This window comes from Malaya genurostris, chromosome 1 (assembly GCF_030247185.1).
Source record: "Malaya genurostris strain Urasoe2022 chromosome 1, Malgen_1.1, whole genome shotgun sequence".
NCBI lineage: Eukaryota > Metazoa > Arthropoda > Insecta > Diptera > Culicidae > Malaya > Malaya genurostris.
In genome coordinates this window covers 95,953,991-95,969,745 of record NC_080570.1, presented here as the reverse complement: position 1 = coordinate 95,969,745, position 15,755 = coordinate 95,953,991, and the positions used below count along the sequence as shown (strand labels likewise).

At 35.1% G+C, this 15,755-nt stretch overlaps 1 protein-coding gene across 1 annotated transcript in view; it reads left to right on the top strand.

Moving 5' to 3' along the window:
• The first annotated feature begins 14,612 nt into the window (after nt 1-14,612).
• LOC131425146 (uncharacterized) overlaps nt 14,613-15,755 on the top strand; it is a 45,348-nt gene continuing 44,205 nt past the window's right edge. Inside the window, exon 1 of the mRNA XM_058586770.1 lies at nt 14,613-15,221. The gene's annotated coding sequence lies outside the window, so the exon portion shown is untranslated. The remainder of the gene's footprint in view (nt 15,222-15,755) is intronic.

Below are 15,755 nucleotides of genomic sequence, written 5' to 3'. Positions count from 1 at the left end.
TATTCATTAAATAATATAAAACTATAAAAAAAACTTTTTCCTATGTGCGGTGTCTCACCCCGAAGTGGTGTATCTCCTCCGGATTTGAATATTGTTATCAAATATAAACATTAGGAACAAATTTTATGTTATGCTTGTATGAAAGTTAGACTGAACAATATCTATTGAAACTAAATTCAAATTCCTTTCTCAACTCAGGAATACGGATTTACAATACGAGGCTGGGTGTGAATTTAAAAAATACAAAACTAACAGCGTAACATTTACTGTCATAATTTCGAACGCTTATAACTCAGTCATTTGCTGATGGATTTATATTATTTAATTACCAATCGATTAGGAAACATTTAACTTAAACTTATGAGGTAACGTCGATTAAGCATTTCAATTGTGGTTTGAATTGACCTATGATATTTTTTAAATAACTATTTATTGGAATATGAGTTTAAATTAAATTATTTAGATTTAATTTGGGTGTTCAGCCAAAAGTGGTGACTTTTCAGCCTTATTATATATATATATATATATATATATATATATATATATATATATATATATATATATATATATATATATATATATATATATATATATATATATATATATATATATATATATATACATATATATAGATATATATATATATATATATAGATATATATATATATATATATATATATATATATATATATATATATATATATATATATATATATATATATATATATATATATATATATATATATATATATATATACATATATATATATATATATATATATATATATATATATATATATATATATATATATATATATATATATATATATATATATATATATATATATATATATATATATATATATGATTTGGTTGTTATCATGAGGACCTAAACCTACTTGTATTGTGTAATGGGGAAAAAGAACTTATATACTAACTTACTAACTAATACAGAGAGCGAATCGATTCAATTGAAGATTGCATCGATTTTTGCCCGAATTTGCTTATAATATTCTGTGACATTACATCTAATGGTTCTATATTTGTGAGTCTGTGTAACTCATTTGTACTAAACCAGGGAGGACGCTTCGAAATCGTTTTCAGAATTTTATTCTGAATCCTTTGAAGCGTTTTCTTTCTGGTGAAACAACAACTTGACCAAATTGATACTGCATAAAGCATGGCTGGTCTGAAAATTTGTTTATAAATTAACAATTTGCTTTTAGACAAAGCTTAGAATTTCTGTTTATAAGAGGATATAAACATTTAATATATTTATTACACTTTGTCTGGATTCCTTCAATGTGATACTTGAAAGTGAGTTTTTTGTCATACATTAAACCTAAGTATTTAGTCTGATCAGACCATGTCAATTCCAAGCCATTCAATTTGAGGATTTGATTATTGTTTGGTTTAAGAAAAGAAGCTTTTGGCTTATGAGGAAAGATAATTAATTGCGTTTTTGCTGCATTTGGTTTAATTTTCCATTTTGACAGATAATCACTGAAAATATTTAAACTTCTTTGTAGATCACTCTTAGATTTCTACCTGTGGCTAACAGACTTGTGTCGTCACAGAATAGCGATTTCTGACAACCAACGGGTAGATTTGGAAGATCAGAAGTGAAAATATTATACAATATTGGAGCTACGCTCGAACCCTGCGGAACACCTGCTCGTACGGGTAGCAATTCAGATTTACAATTCTGATAGCTGACCTGAAGAGTACGATCAGTTAAATAATTTTGAATCATTTTGATCAAATAAATAGGAAACTGGAAATCAGACATTTTTGCTATTAAACCTTTGTTCCAAACACTGTTGAATGCTTTTTCTATGTCTAAAAGAGCAACTCCAGTGAATAACCCAGAAGATTTATAAGAATATTAAAAATTCCATCATTACCAGGAGCCTTCATGTTTTTAAGTTTCCCAATAATTGATTTAATTTCATCAAAATTCGTCTCAATAATCGTCTCAATAATGTCGTCTTGTGATAACACTTGGGTTGAAATATGATCATATTTCAGTGAGACTTCATTTTCAATAGGACTCACAACGTTCAAATTAAAATTGTGGACACTCTCGAACTGCTGAGCAAGTTTTTGAGCTTTTTCGCCATTCGTTAGAAGTATTTGATTTCCTTCCTTGAGAGCGTTGGTTTCTGAGGTTTCTTAAGAACCTTAGAAAGTTTCCAGAAAGGTTTAGAATAGGGTTTAATTTGTTCAACTTCTTTAGCGAAATTTTCATTTCGCAAAAGAGTAAATCTATGTTTAATTTCTTTTTGTAAATCCTTAACTATGTTTTTCATAGCAGGATCACGAAAACGTTGATATTGTCGTCGCCGAAAATTCTTCAACCGAATGAGCAGTTGAAGATTGTCATCGATGATAGGAGAATTCAATTTAGTTTGAGCTTTGGGAACTGAAAGATTTCTAGCTTCGATAATGTAATGATTCAAATTATCAATTGCTGTGTCGATGTCCGCAGAATTTTCTAAAATAGTTTCATGATCCACATGATTTTCAATGTGAGATCTGTAATCCAACCAATTAGCTCTATGATAGTTGAATATAGAACTAATTGGATTAATTCCACTATCATCTTTAGTTTTGTATTTATTACAGGAACCTTAGAATTATTTCATTTTTATGGTAATCGTCCTTTTGTCGTGTCCTGCATACAACCCTTTAATTTTTCATATAGAAAGGTATATGCAATCACTTGAAAAATCGACTAGTAAAAATTGTGTCATGTACCATTCAGCTCGGTTCACCGAGCTGAGTAATGGCTGTGTGTGTATGTATGTATGTATGTGTGTATGTGTCAATAAATTTCACTAGGTTTTCTCGGAGATGGTTGAACCGATTTGGCAAACTTAGGTTCAAATGATAAGTCTTTTGGGCTCATACGAAATTCCTTAATTCCTTAATTATATGGTAAAGTGTATTAAAAATATGATATACCGTCACTTAAAGCGGTGAAACAAAAAAAAAACATAAGTTTTCTAAATTGGCCTCAAAGAGTTAAGAAGAATACAATTACCGAAATCGGTTTCTCGTTCACGTTGTCCCTGCGGTGCTGGGAATCATACCCTGGAGCTGCCCACCACTGTATGTCACCTCAATTTCTCTCTCTATCTTCAGCCAAAAATCAAATTTTGGAATTGTCAATCCAGTCAGATCTAAACAATTTCAAAAACTTTGTTGAAGCCAAAGTCCTAGTCTCAAGTTTTAGGAGTTAAAAACTTACATGTTTACTAGAACTGGTTCTGATTTAAAATATTAGTCATCCAACAATTCAAGACATCTAGCAGAAGATAAGATCAACTGAGAAAAATTTCTCAGTTGTTTAATACAAAAAAATACCGGGTCACTATTGTTCGATTCCAGACAAAGGCAAGGCTGATAAACTCGTCAAACTTGGTGCACCTCATGGTACAATTCCATAGTTTTCAGTGAATTTTGCAGTATCTTACGACAAAGAACACTAGTCAGTTGAGAAACCTCATGGGATGACATTGATCTGGATCGGTGGCTGCACTCAATAATTTTCATAGTGATGTGATGTGTGATGTGAAGTGAAGCCACCATCAGTTCAAGGACTTGCCAGTGGATGCGGGTAGACTTACAGTAGCCCCGATATGACTCATCCATTCACCTTCTTACTATAGCTGTTACCGAAAAGCGAACAAAAAGGGTTGGGCGGATACGTAAGTAGAGTCACTTACTCGTATTCCGCGGGAATAAAAGATGCTCTTCCAACCATAATATCCAGTGCATGGATGAAGCATATCGCTATACATGCTTGAACCCGCCTGATGGTTTGTTTGAGAAGGGCGCGTCAGACTCATTTCAAACCTTCAGAAGGAAACAAGTTTCCTTCAAGTGACTTGGGCTGGCTATCCACAATCCCTCGTCCAGTCATCAATTCGTCCGATGCCCTGATGCTCCCTCCCCTTAATGCCCCCGTGTTTTAAATTGATAAATACAATGAAACATAGTGTAATGAAATTAATATAACATAAAATGATATAATAGATTACAAAATAATATAATACAATGTCATACAATATAATATAATATATTATAAAACATGATATAAAATAACAGTCAATGTAGAGAGTCAGTTATGCTCTTCTATCTTCGCAATACTGCAGGAAGTAGAAAATTTCTCTTCTAATAACAATAATAATATCCACATCTATAAAAATAATATATGTTATTATTATTGATGACAAATTAATAGTAATAACAATCAATATAATAATGAAAATAACAACAAAAAACAATATAATATAGTACAGAATAAATAAAATGATATGTTGCGATATGCTATGATATTATATTACTTGAATTTATATGTCATTTCTCATCCTCTCATTCTGCCATCAACGCATTCCATCGACCTTTTGTCACCACAAACACACGGGTAGGCATGAAACAGGAACCAGTGAGGACCAAGCTCACCTTGTGACGACCTTGATATTTAGTTGAAAGTTACTTTAAAAATGATAACTTATAAGGAAAACAAATTTATATTTTGCGCAGAGGTACGTAGTACTACTCATAATAAACCCTACAATATAATATAATATAATACAACATAATGCGATACAATATAACATAACATAATAGAAATATAATATAACATAATATAATAAAATATAACATAATATAGTACAATATAATATGATATAATGCAATGCAGTATAATACTATACAACATAGTATTTAATAACATAAAATAGTGTAAGACGATAATATATGAAATAATATGCTATGATACAATATAACAGGTAATGTCGCAGTGTAAGTTACGCTCTTCTTCTTCTAATAATAATAATAATAATAATAATAATAAAAATAATAATAATACATGATGTAATAAACAACACAATTATATGTTGTAATATACTATGATAAACACTGCACTTTAGGATGGGCTTCAACCTACAAGCCATTTCGCACCCTCTCATTCTGCTACTAACGCAGAAGGCGATAGCACCCAGTCGACGCCGTTCTATTGACCAAATGTCATCATAGACGCTCGGGGAGGCATGAGATAGGGACTTGTGAGGATTTAGTTATCTCACCATTTGACGACCCACTCAATAATTTTCATAGTTTCTACAAAAGCATGGTCCAACATATTTGAATGTAAGTTGAAATTTTATTGGCGTGATGTTCAAGCTAATGTAGAATCATTATACAGTTGGATACACATCTTTATCGTATCGGGCATTAGAAGGGGAAAATTTGTACTTGTGGAACAAAACATTGTACATTTCATTTGGATATGCATCGATTATCGAGACGTCATCTGTTATCTAGTGGCCACCAGGAGATGTCACTCAATGTTGCAATTCCAAGCATGAGCCTAATATTATATTTCCTAAAGACGACACACGTTCCAATTTAAATACAAATCTTCTATCGAAACACGTACGTGTTTTAGTGAATATGAAGAAAAAATCTACCTTAATTTGAATATCCCATTAATCCTGGTCTATTTTTATCTTCGAATCCCTTTTAATTATATTTAAATTTATGTTCACAGCTTAAGTAATCAATTAGGTTTCAACGAATCATGCGATTGTAAAACAACAAAAAAGGACAAAAATGATGGTCGATTATATGAATCGTTTCCAATTATCGAAACACATAAATACGAAATCAGCAAGAATTAATTAGTCCTTTTTTCGATACCTTTCTATTTCACTTCTTTGGATTGCCAATTTCTTATTATATATACGAAACAGTTGGATACTTTGATCTGCATCATTGTTGTGAAAATTATGAAGCTGATACTTTAATAATGGAATTATAATAAAATATGGAACAAGGTGTATATCATTATTATGATTCATATATTATATTTTTCTCTACTAATCCTTTGCTTTCTTGTTTCAAAGGCATTGAACCTCTTAAACTTGCGGCTTATTCAAAATTTTTCTGTCTGTATAAGGCTTGGGTTCTCTGACAGTTTGTGTTCAAAGTGTTCAATGACAGTTATCTTTATTTTATGGGACTGATTTTCTTTTAACGTGAGAAAAAATTTCCGGAAACTATTTTAACAATAACTACTGCAAACTACGACTTTTTGTAAGCAAAACTCATAACTCATATTTGACACATGGGTAATCTTTTGACGTGGTCCTTTCAGCAAAGTACTTACTCTTACTCTTACTCTTTCAGTCGTAGAGCACGCTGGTCTCTGCTGTATACAGGAGGCGTCTCCATTCAACTCGGTTCATCCCGGGTAGGTGTAAATAACAAACAAAGGTCAAAATAATAACAAATTTAACCATCATATCTTGGCTTGATGTTTCTGTGTTGTCAGAGCGATACTTGATATTTTCGTGATATTTCATCAAGGGATCAAGACATTGTATAATATCTGTTCAGCATCAAAATTAGTTATAATATCTTATTTCGTTATTGATGAGCTATTTCAATTTCATTAACTAAATTTCTGTTTGAGCTGTTAGTAGAATGTTGTCACTAATAGTACTGTTGTTGTACCGTTGAATTCCACTATGTTATATCACGTCATTACACTCTCACAAAGTCACTATTTTCACAGTCACTATTTTTCCGAAAGTGTATCAAACGTTATAATACAGATACGTATTTCGGAATGCTATTTGCATCCTTCTTCAGTGTATCGGTTTTATAAGTTTATTGAAAGAATGCTGCAATGAAGTTCCTTTTATACAAACTTAAGTAGGTAGAAACGTAAGTAGGTAAACCACAAAATGAAAGGTAAAAACAGGTAACAGAAAACTGGAAGAGTTAAGTGTTTTCTATGTTTGTTTTTATCTTGGATATGGGTAGTAACTGGAAAAGCCAAGAAGATCTATTCCCTTGGTCTCGGTTTAATAAAGAGATGGAGTTATTTTTGAAAATTTCTAAACTTTCTGCTGAATCTAATTTCCATGGATTGGAAATTTGTCTTAAGATTTTTATGTCATTAGTAGAGAGTTCATGATCTTCAAAAAAGGCATGTTCTGCTACTTTTGACTTGAAGTGATGTGGTAGTCCCTTTTCCAATTCTTTGGATGCTTTCGCTATTTCTGAGATATGTTCCTTGGAACGAATGTCCAGTGTTCTCTTTGTTTGTCCGATGTATATTTTATCGCAATGAGGACACGAGATTTTGTATACCCCAGACTTTTTCAAATTCTCTGTAGGATCTTTTGTAGAACCTAGTAGAGTTTTCAATTGGTAGTTCATACTGCTGAACACTAAATCTAAACCAAATTTTCTTAGTTTTGATTTTAGTGGGTGTGAAATGTTTTGATTGAAGTCCACTGATATTCTTTTAAAATTTTCAGAAGGGGGGGTCAAAGTTGTAAGTGATTGTTTTTTCAACAGTCTTAATTTTTTATCGAAGATGGTTTGAATTGTATGCTCTGGATATCCATTGAACTTTCCAATTTCGAAAATAAAGTTTTTCTCTTTTATCGCAGCATCTTTTCTAAGGGGCAAGGATAGCATTCTGTGAATCATATGGTGGAATGCTGCCATTTTGTGTTGATGGGGATGATTAGAAGTATTTGGTATGACACGGTCCGTATTGGTTGGCTTCCTATATATTTCGAAAGTTAAGGATTTTGCCTCCCGGACAATAAGAATATCCAAGAAAGGTAAACTGTTGTCTTTCTCTTCCTCATAGGTGAATTTAATATTTTTATGTAAATTATTAATTATTTCTAAAAAGTTCGATAAATCGTTGCGTTTGATGATGCAAAATATATCATCTACGTATCTCCACCAGCGATTAGGTAATAATCCCTGCTTATTTAGAAGTTCTTCAAGGTTTGCCATGAATAATTCACATAAAAACGGGGAGAGTGGATTGCCCATTGGTGCCCCTTGTAATTGTTTATAAAATTCCCCTCTGAATTTGAAATAATTTACATCCATACAAAGCCGGGTTAGAGTAAGATAAGACCGTACTTTGCATTTCCATAAACTACTACTATTTTGTTGAAGTAACCAATCTTCCAACAGATTGATTGAGTCCTTCACTGGGACACTTGGGAATAAGGCGGTTACATCGAAAGATACCATCATTTCGTCATCTTTGATATCGCCTGAATTCTGAAGTTGAGTAACGAATGTCTGTGTGTTAGGAACTAATTTACTGAAGAATTTTTTTGGCATAGATTGGAATTCTTTTACTAGCCATTTGGATATTTTTTGAGTTGGGGCCCCTACTGAAGAAATGATTTCCCTTATTTCGTTACCAGGTTTATGAACCTTTGGTAGTCCTTTTATTTTGGATAAAGAAGGGTTAGAAACTTTGAGACTACTGAGATTGATATCGAAGTTTGGGTTGCATTCATGAAGAGTTTTATCTACTTTTTTAATAATATCTGAAAGGGGGTCGGCTCTTTGTTTCCTATAAGGGCCGTCATTGATTTTTTTAATTATCAGATTATCATAATCTTCTTTGTCCATAATTACCACTTTGTTTCCCTTATCAGCCTTAACACAAAATACAGGCTTTTCCCGCAATTGTTTCACTATTTCTTTATCACCCATATTTTGTTGATTTTTCAGTGAGGTATTTTTAATGATACCAGCTACAATAGTTCTGGCATCATTAATTTGAGAAAAAGAAAGATTACAGTTATTTAGGCCTGTTTCTACGTCTATAATAACTTGTTCGAGATTTATTTTAGAAGAAATTGCATAATTTAACCCAAGATTGAGAAGTTTTGTTTGTTCGTTGGTAAAATTCTGAGATGACCGATTGATTAGGAAGTCTTCTGAAAACTGTATTGGAGGTTTTGGGGGGCGGCGTGCGGAATTTTTGAAACGTAAATTTTCGAATTTCTTGTGAAGGAGAATTCGTTTTCGCTCAGATTCGCAGTGTTCTGCAAATTTAACTTTGCTTAGGAAAATTTCGAAACCTTGGGGATATTGTTTCGCTAATTTTAAATGAAGATTATAACATTCCAAAGTTTTCACGTTCAGAATCAGATAAGAGAAATACTTAAGATATTACTCTATTCTAAATGCTAGATTATAAAAAAATTACCAAATGCATCTTCTATAAATATTTTGTTCTTGGTTTGATATTACAATGACAGATTTTTTTATTTTGTTGCTATTTTCTCACGCAAGCTTTGATATGATTTTTGATATTTTAACTCTTATTTCAAACTAAATAATGTTAATTTCTACCATTGAGATGTTTGATTTTAATGACAGAATTTGGTATTGGTTTGCAAATCACTTCTACCCGGGATGGCTGTTCGCCGCCAGCCTCGGTAGCTGCGAAGAGTCCGCAGGTCGTCCTCAATTTGATCGATCCATATTGCCCGCTGCGCGCCTCTTCTTCTCATACCGGTCGGATTATTATCGAGAATCATTTTAACCGGGTTGTTCTCCGACATTCTAACAACATGCCGGCCCACCGTAACCGCCCGACCTTGGCCGTTTGGACGAGGGGTGGTCCTCCCAGCAACTGGTGCTGTTCATGGTTCATTCGCCTTCTCCACGTACCGTCTTCCATCCACACTCCACCGAAGATGGTTCGCAACACCTTCCGTTCAAAAACACCTAGTGCGCGTTGATCCTTCGCAAGCATTGTCCAGAACTCGTGTCCGTAGAGGATAACCGGTCTAATCAGCGTTTTGTAGATAGTTAACTTCGTACGACGGCGAATTTTGCTCGATCGAAGCGTCCTGCGCGGTCCAAAGTAAGCACGATTTCCTGACAATATGCGTCTCTGAATTTTTCTGCTGGTGTCATTATCGGCAGTCTCCAGTGAGCCCAAGTACACGAACTCGTCGACCATTTCGATTTCATCACCACCAATCAAAACTCGTAATGGGTGACACATTGATGTCTAGTCCGATCCGCTTGGCCTCAGCTTTTAGTCCGATGTACGTATCTTCCATCTTCTCAAAGTTGCGTGCTATAATATCATAATATCATCAGCGAAACCAAGTAGCTGGACGGACTTTCTGAAAATCGTGCCACTCGTGTCTATCCTCGCTCTTCTTATCACACCCTCCAAAGCAATGTTGAATAGCAGACACGAAAGGCCATCACCTTGCCGTAGCCCTCTGCGAGTTTCGAAGGGACTCGAGTTTATCCCCGATACTCGAACAACGCACATCACTCGATCCATCCTAGCCTTGACCAATCGTATCAGTTTGTCCGGGAATCCGTAGTCGTGCATGATTTTTCATAGCTGTTCTCGATCGATTGTGTCGTAGGTTGATTTGAAATCGATGAATAAGTGATGTGTGGGCACATTGTATTCGCGGCACTTTTGCAACACTTGTGCGGATGGCGAACACTTGGTCCGTGGTAGCGCGTTCGCCCATAAATCCTGCCTGATATTGTCCCACGAATTCGTTTGCAATCGGTGAAAGTCGACGGCATAAGATTTGGGAGAGTACCTTGTAGGCGGCGTTCAGCAGAGTTATCGCGCGGTAATTGCAGCAATCCAGCTTATCGCCCTTTTATAGATGGGACACACGATTCCTTCCATCCATTCCTCCGGTAAAATCTCGTCCTCCCAGATCTTGGTAACGACCCAGTGCAGTGCTTTCACTAGTGCATGACCACCGTGTTTTAGTAGCTCGCTTGGTAGTTTGTCAACGCCAGCGGCCTTAATATTTTTCAACCGGCTTACCACCTCCTCCACTTCTTGGAGGTCTGGGACCGGCAGTCTATCGTCCTCCGCACGCGTTCCCAAGTTCGTTACCGCGCCGCCACTTTCGTATTTCGCCACATCGCCATTGAGGTGCTCGTCGAAATACTGCCGCCACCTCTCGATCACCTCACAGTCGTTCGTGAGAAGATTCCTGTTGGTGTCCTTGCACATATCGGCCTGTGGCACATGGCCTCTGCGCGAACGGTTCACCTTCTCGTAGAACTTCCTTGTGTCATTAGCACGGAACTGCTGTTTCATCGCTTCGCGATCTCGGTCTTCCTGTTGGCGCTTTTTTCTACGGGATACCGAGTTTAGCAAAGTGTGACCAATAATTAAAAACCAATTTAGTTTCAAAAGGTGAAAATCTGGTTTCGTAAGCATAACACGTTGGCCAATAAGTCCCTAGTCTGACAGACAGATAGCGACACTTATTAAAAATCCCAATGGCATTCAATAGTCATCCTTCAGACGTCTGCTGTTATAATTTCAAGGCATTCGGTTCATTAGTGTGTTAGCTGTTGTATTTGTTAATGTAATAAATACTGTGCAAGCAAAGAAATGGCATGATATGTACTATTCGTGTTTTGTTCCAAGTACCTTATGATAAAAAAAGTACCGGAATTTTCATTTTAAAACCTCCGCGCTTGTCCAATCGGTAAACTTTTATTCTTTCAACGTTGGCGAGCCGTTGTTCTAAATTTTCATTCATTATAAAAATCGCCACACGAAAATTTTTCAACTCCTTTGTATAGACGCCAAACAAAAACTAATCCTACGATATGCGTCAAAATTTGACAGGATGTGTATAAAAGTGTCGCCAACGTTGAGAGAATAAAAGTTTACCGATTGGACAAGCGCGGGAATTTTGAAATGAAAAGATACAAAAGGAAGTGTATTCTCAATTCTCATGAGCACTTTAATATGAAATTTTTTTCCACAGTTGGTGCAGCGTTTTCTTACAACTGATCAAAAGTAGCTTATCGATACGATGTCTAAATTCCAAGAATAGGAACTCATATTGCTATCGCATCTACCATATTCTTCAGATTTTTTTTCCAGAAATACGTTTATTTCAAAGGCAATATACATAAGTTTTTCTTCGCCGTGGCATCCAGAATACATAGTTCTTTAAACCTAATACATTTCGAATATCATATTAATATGTTGATATTTATTAGTTAATCTGAACAATGTTTTTATCAAGCGATTTGCTATTATAAATTACATTAAATAAAATACATTCATTTTGTACATGATCGTATAACTATTTCAAGTTTGTTTGTATCAGTTCATCACTTTTATTTAATATAAGATAGCTAGCTATTGGTTGAACTCATACTCCACGCATGTCCAAACGACATGATCAATATCGCGATAAGCTTCGCCACAAGCACCATGATTAGTCTCGGAAAGTCCAATTCGAAGGAGATGTGCATCTAACGTATGTGGTTGGACATGAGTCTGGACATTACACGAATGAAGTCCCTACTCACATCCAGTTCCCTGAACCATGCCTCTGTCGATATTTTAGGAATAATTGAGTGCATCCACCGACCCAGATCATCTTTATCCCAAGTGTTCTTTGACGGGACGCACTATAGAAAACATTATTGTTGAATATTCCAAACCCAGTATTTTCAATTCGTGATCCGTCCCTGTAAAATATTTTCTCAGAGTCAATATGCCTGAACTTACTTGTAAATATTTTTGGGATTTCCATCGAGCGTAGGTGTTCCGGGACTTAACGCACTTCGCGATGCATGGATTTGTCGTAGAATAAAGTTGAGTCAGGGCCATTTAGGAGGCTGTCACGGATAGAAATATATCTTGAAGAGTCGATTTCCTGTGACATATGGTTAAAATATACTGTCATAAATCTTGTTTGAGATTGAAGCTCAACTAGCCTTTCGAAGTTATTAATAACCAGGGGATTCAGTACCTCACATCTTATTAGCAGTCGCGATGAAAGCTCCCAAAAGCGATCTTTCAATAGAAGAACTCCCGCCAGAACTTCAAGACTCACTGTATGTGTCGAATGCATGCAGCCTAAAGCATTTCGCAAACAACGATACTGAATTCGCTCCAGTTTGATAATACTTAATCCAGTATCGTTGCCTGATACAAATTTATTAGATCTTCCGTATTCGACAGATTTTGCCCACGACTTTTTTGCACTCAGATTTAGAAAAGAAGCTAATTAGAAAAACATTTGCATGCATTTGCATCACTGAGATTGAAACGTTATTTGGAGCTAATGTCGTTTTCGTTTTTAAATTGCACTACACTGGTGTAGCGAAAGCTGCACTGAAACCGTTCGTTTTTACCAATTGCACTACACCAGTGCTACACTTTTTCTGCACCGATACCACTGGTGTAGCACTCATCAAAAGTTTGGTGTAGCTCTGTGCAATGGAATCGTTTATTGTAGTCAATGGTTACTGTTTATGTTTTCGTCATTTTTGTTCGTTTATTCATGCCTCAGTGTAGCACTGCACCGGTGTAGTGCAAATTAAAAACGAAAACGCCATAAGATGAAATCTACCGGCGTGTTATGCTTGAATCAGTGTCTGTAATATCTCTCAAGCTGTGAAGTATTTTGCGAGTAGTTCTAACTGTTGACAAACTTCTGTATATTCAGTAGCTATTTTTTCCATTGTCAGAAATAATCCTGCTCGAAAACATTGTTATATTTGACCGTTCAATCTTACAAAATGTGTGAACCCTCGAATCGTTTGATAAAATGACTTCTGTGTAATTTGTTTTTTAATTGTCCTTCAAAGAAAAGACCTCAACAAACAGAATATTTTTAAAATTAAGGTTTTTTCTTATGCTCTTTGAATAGCAATTATTAAATGTACTACTTGTTATCATTTAATCTTCAGTGCGTAATTAATCCAAATAACTATCTGTCTGTGAAAATTTTGGGTCCTGAGTCAAATTTTACTATTTGAAAAAAAAAAAATCAAAATGGTAGGTTTTTTTTTATGAAAACCTTAAATCATTCTCGAAATGGTTTACAGCCTTTATTATATATTCAACGTACATAAGGTAACCGTAAGGCTAATCATAATAGATTTAGCATGGAGTATTGGACAGTTAATGAAAAAAATGATAGTTTATCAAGTCCGAATTTATGGAATTTACACTTTGAATGTGTTCAAAAATTAAAATGAAAAAATGTTCTTATTTGATAAGCTTTTGCTATAAAATACTTTCCCACAACACTACCACACAGAATCAAGATTTATGTGCGACATGCATGAGACCTTTTCGGTTATTGTTTAAATCGATAGTCAACTCATACTGTGATCAGTCAGTGTATGATATACTTTTATCTTGCCATTCAACTGGTAGCGATGGCTTTTTCTACTTAAAAAATAATGACAGTATTATCGGTTTCGCTTCAACTAATAGAGGCTTTCTTTGTCATTAAATCTCATAGAAATTTACGCAGTGAATTTGAATATATTTGCACATTTAGCAATTCTGGAATGAGAATATTTACACAGATTTTTCGCAAGAGCAAGTATTCGGCTCACCTGTCTGTTCGAAAAAGTTAAAACTCGTTGGATGCAGTCAATTTCTTCCATTTATTTTTTTAACAAAAAAAGCAACTCTTACGGTCTCTTGAAAGTTGACACACAGGTTACTGCCTCCAAAATGTGAATCAAACTATTTCGAGGACCCCCGGCTTGATCAATACATTTATTCATGTCGTAAACCGCCAACCGAGCATGGCTTGTCACTGGCTATGAACACGTACAGCGCGGGGTTGTTCTGTAGTACCAACATGTTCCTGTCGCAGAGGTGAGCGGGTTGCGGCACTGCGATGCTTTTGAGGTCCACCACCCGGTGATCACCTTCGAAGATCGCGACCCAAGCACCGTGAAACCATCATCAGGTAGCAGATTTTATATAAGCCATTGTCGATCGAAATTTTTTCTCATTAGACGCCGGCCTGTCTGCCCGATAACATCGCGCTTGGTAAACTTCTGTAGATTTCGCGAGGGTTATTCAGCTTAAGAAGTGTGTATAGTGACGAATAAAATAGCATAAAAGAAACTACAGTGATTGATTCCTTAAATTTTGTGCTGAGAGAAGAGTGATTCGCGTAGTGACGGTTGATCAATAGGATTTAGGTCGTGTTTTTATTGCAGTATGTATTTATTCATATCTTCAACACTTTGACAGTTTGCGGACAGTGCTAAGCGTATGTGTAATTTGCGAGCCTATGTTGAAGGATACTTCACGAATGTTGGAAGTGAACAGGCGATGATTACCGGTTTACTTTGAACAAAACAGGTGTGCACAAAAGAAACCTTTCATCGCTAACTGCAATTAGTGCACAGGATATGATTATTCTATAAGAAGAACGAAAAACTGTTCGCGGTTTGTTGGACGCAAGAAGTAATTCATTCGATCGTTGATTCATCACTAATGTAATATATGGACCTACTATTAAATAAATATCTCCGGTTTTAACAGTCATGTGAGATATACATACTCAATATGGATAATTGAGTACATCCAATAGCTGATATCGAACGTAAGTTTTAAAAAATATATAAATTTTCGAAAGCAGAATAATATAATTAATAATAAAATCCAAATTTAATGCACCGACTAATGATTTCTAATGTTCAAATGAAAAAAATCGAACCAACAAATTAATGACAGGCTCATCCAGAACGTAACATTGTTACAAGTTAGTTTATAGGTTTGTTTAGCATTATATGGGGCCTTGTGTCGACCGTTCATAAACCAATGCAGACCCAAATTAGGTACTGTGACATTACGTTTTCTCAAAATATGATGGTTTTACCTTTTTTTATATATATAAAAAATAGGTATAGAATTCGCTCATACTTTCGAAAAATTTTCCGAGGCCCGGAGGGCCGAATGTCATATACCAATCGATTCAGCTCGACGAACTGAGCAAATGTCTGTGTGTGTATGTGTGTGTGTCTGTATGTGTGTTGTCAACTAAGAGGTCGAGATCTCAGAGATGGCTGGACCGATTTTGATCAAACTAGTCGCAAATGAAAGATCTCCCCGTCGCCCAGAACGCTATTGAATGGTT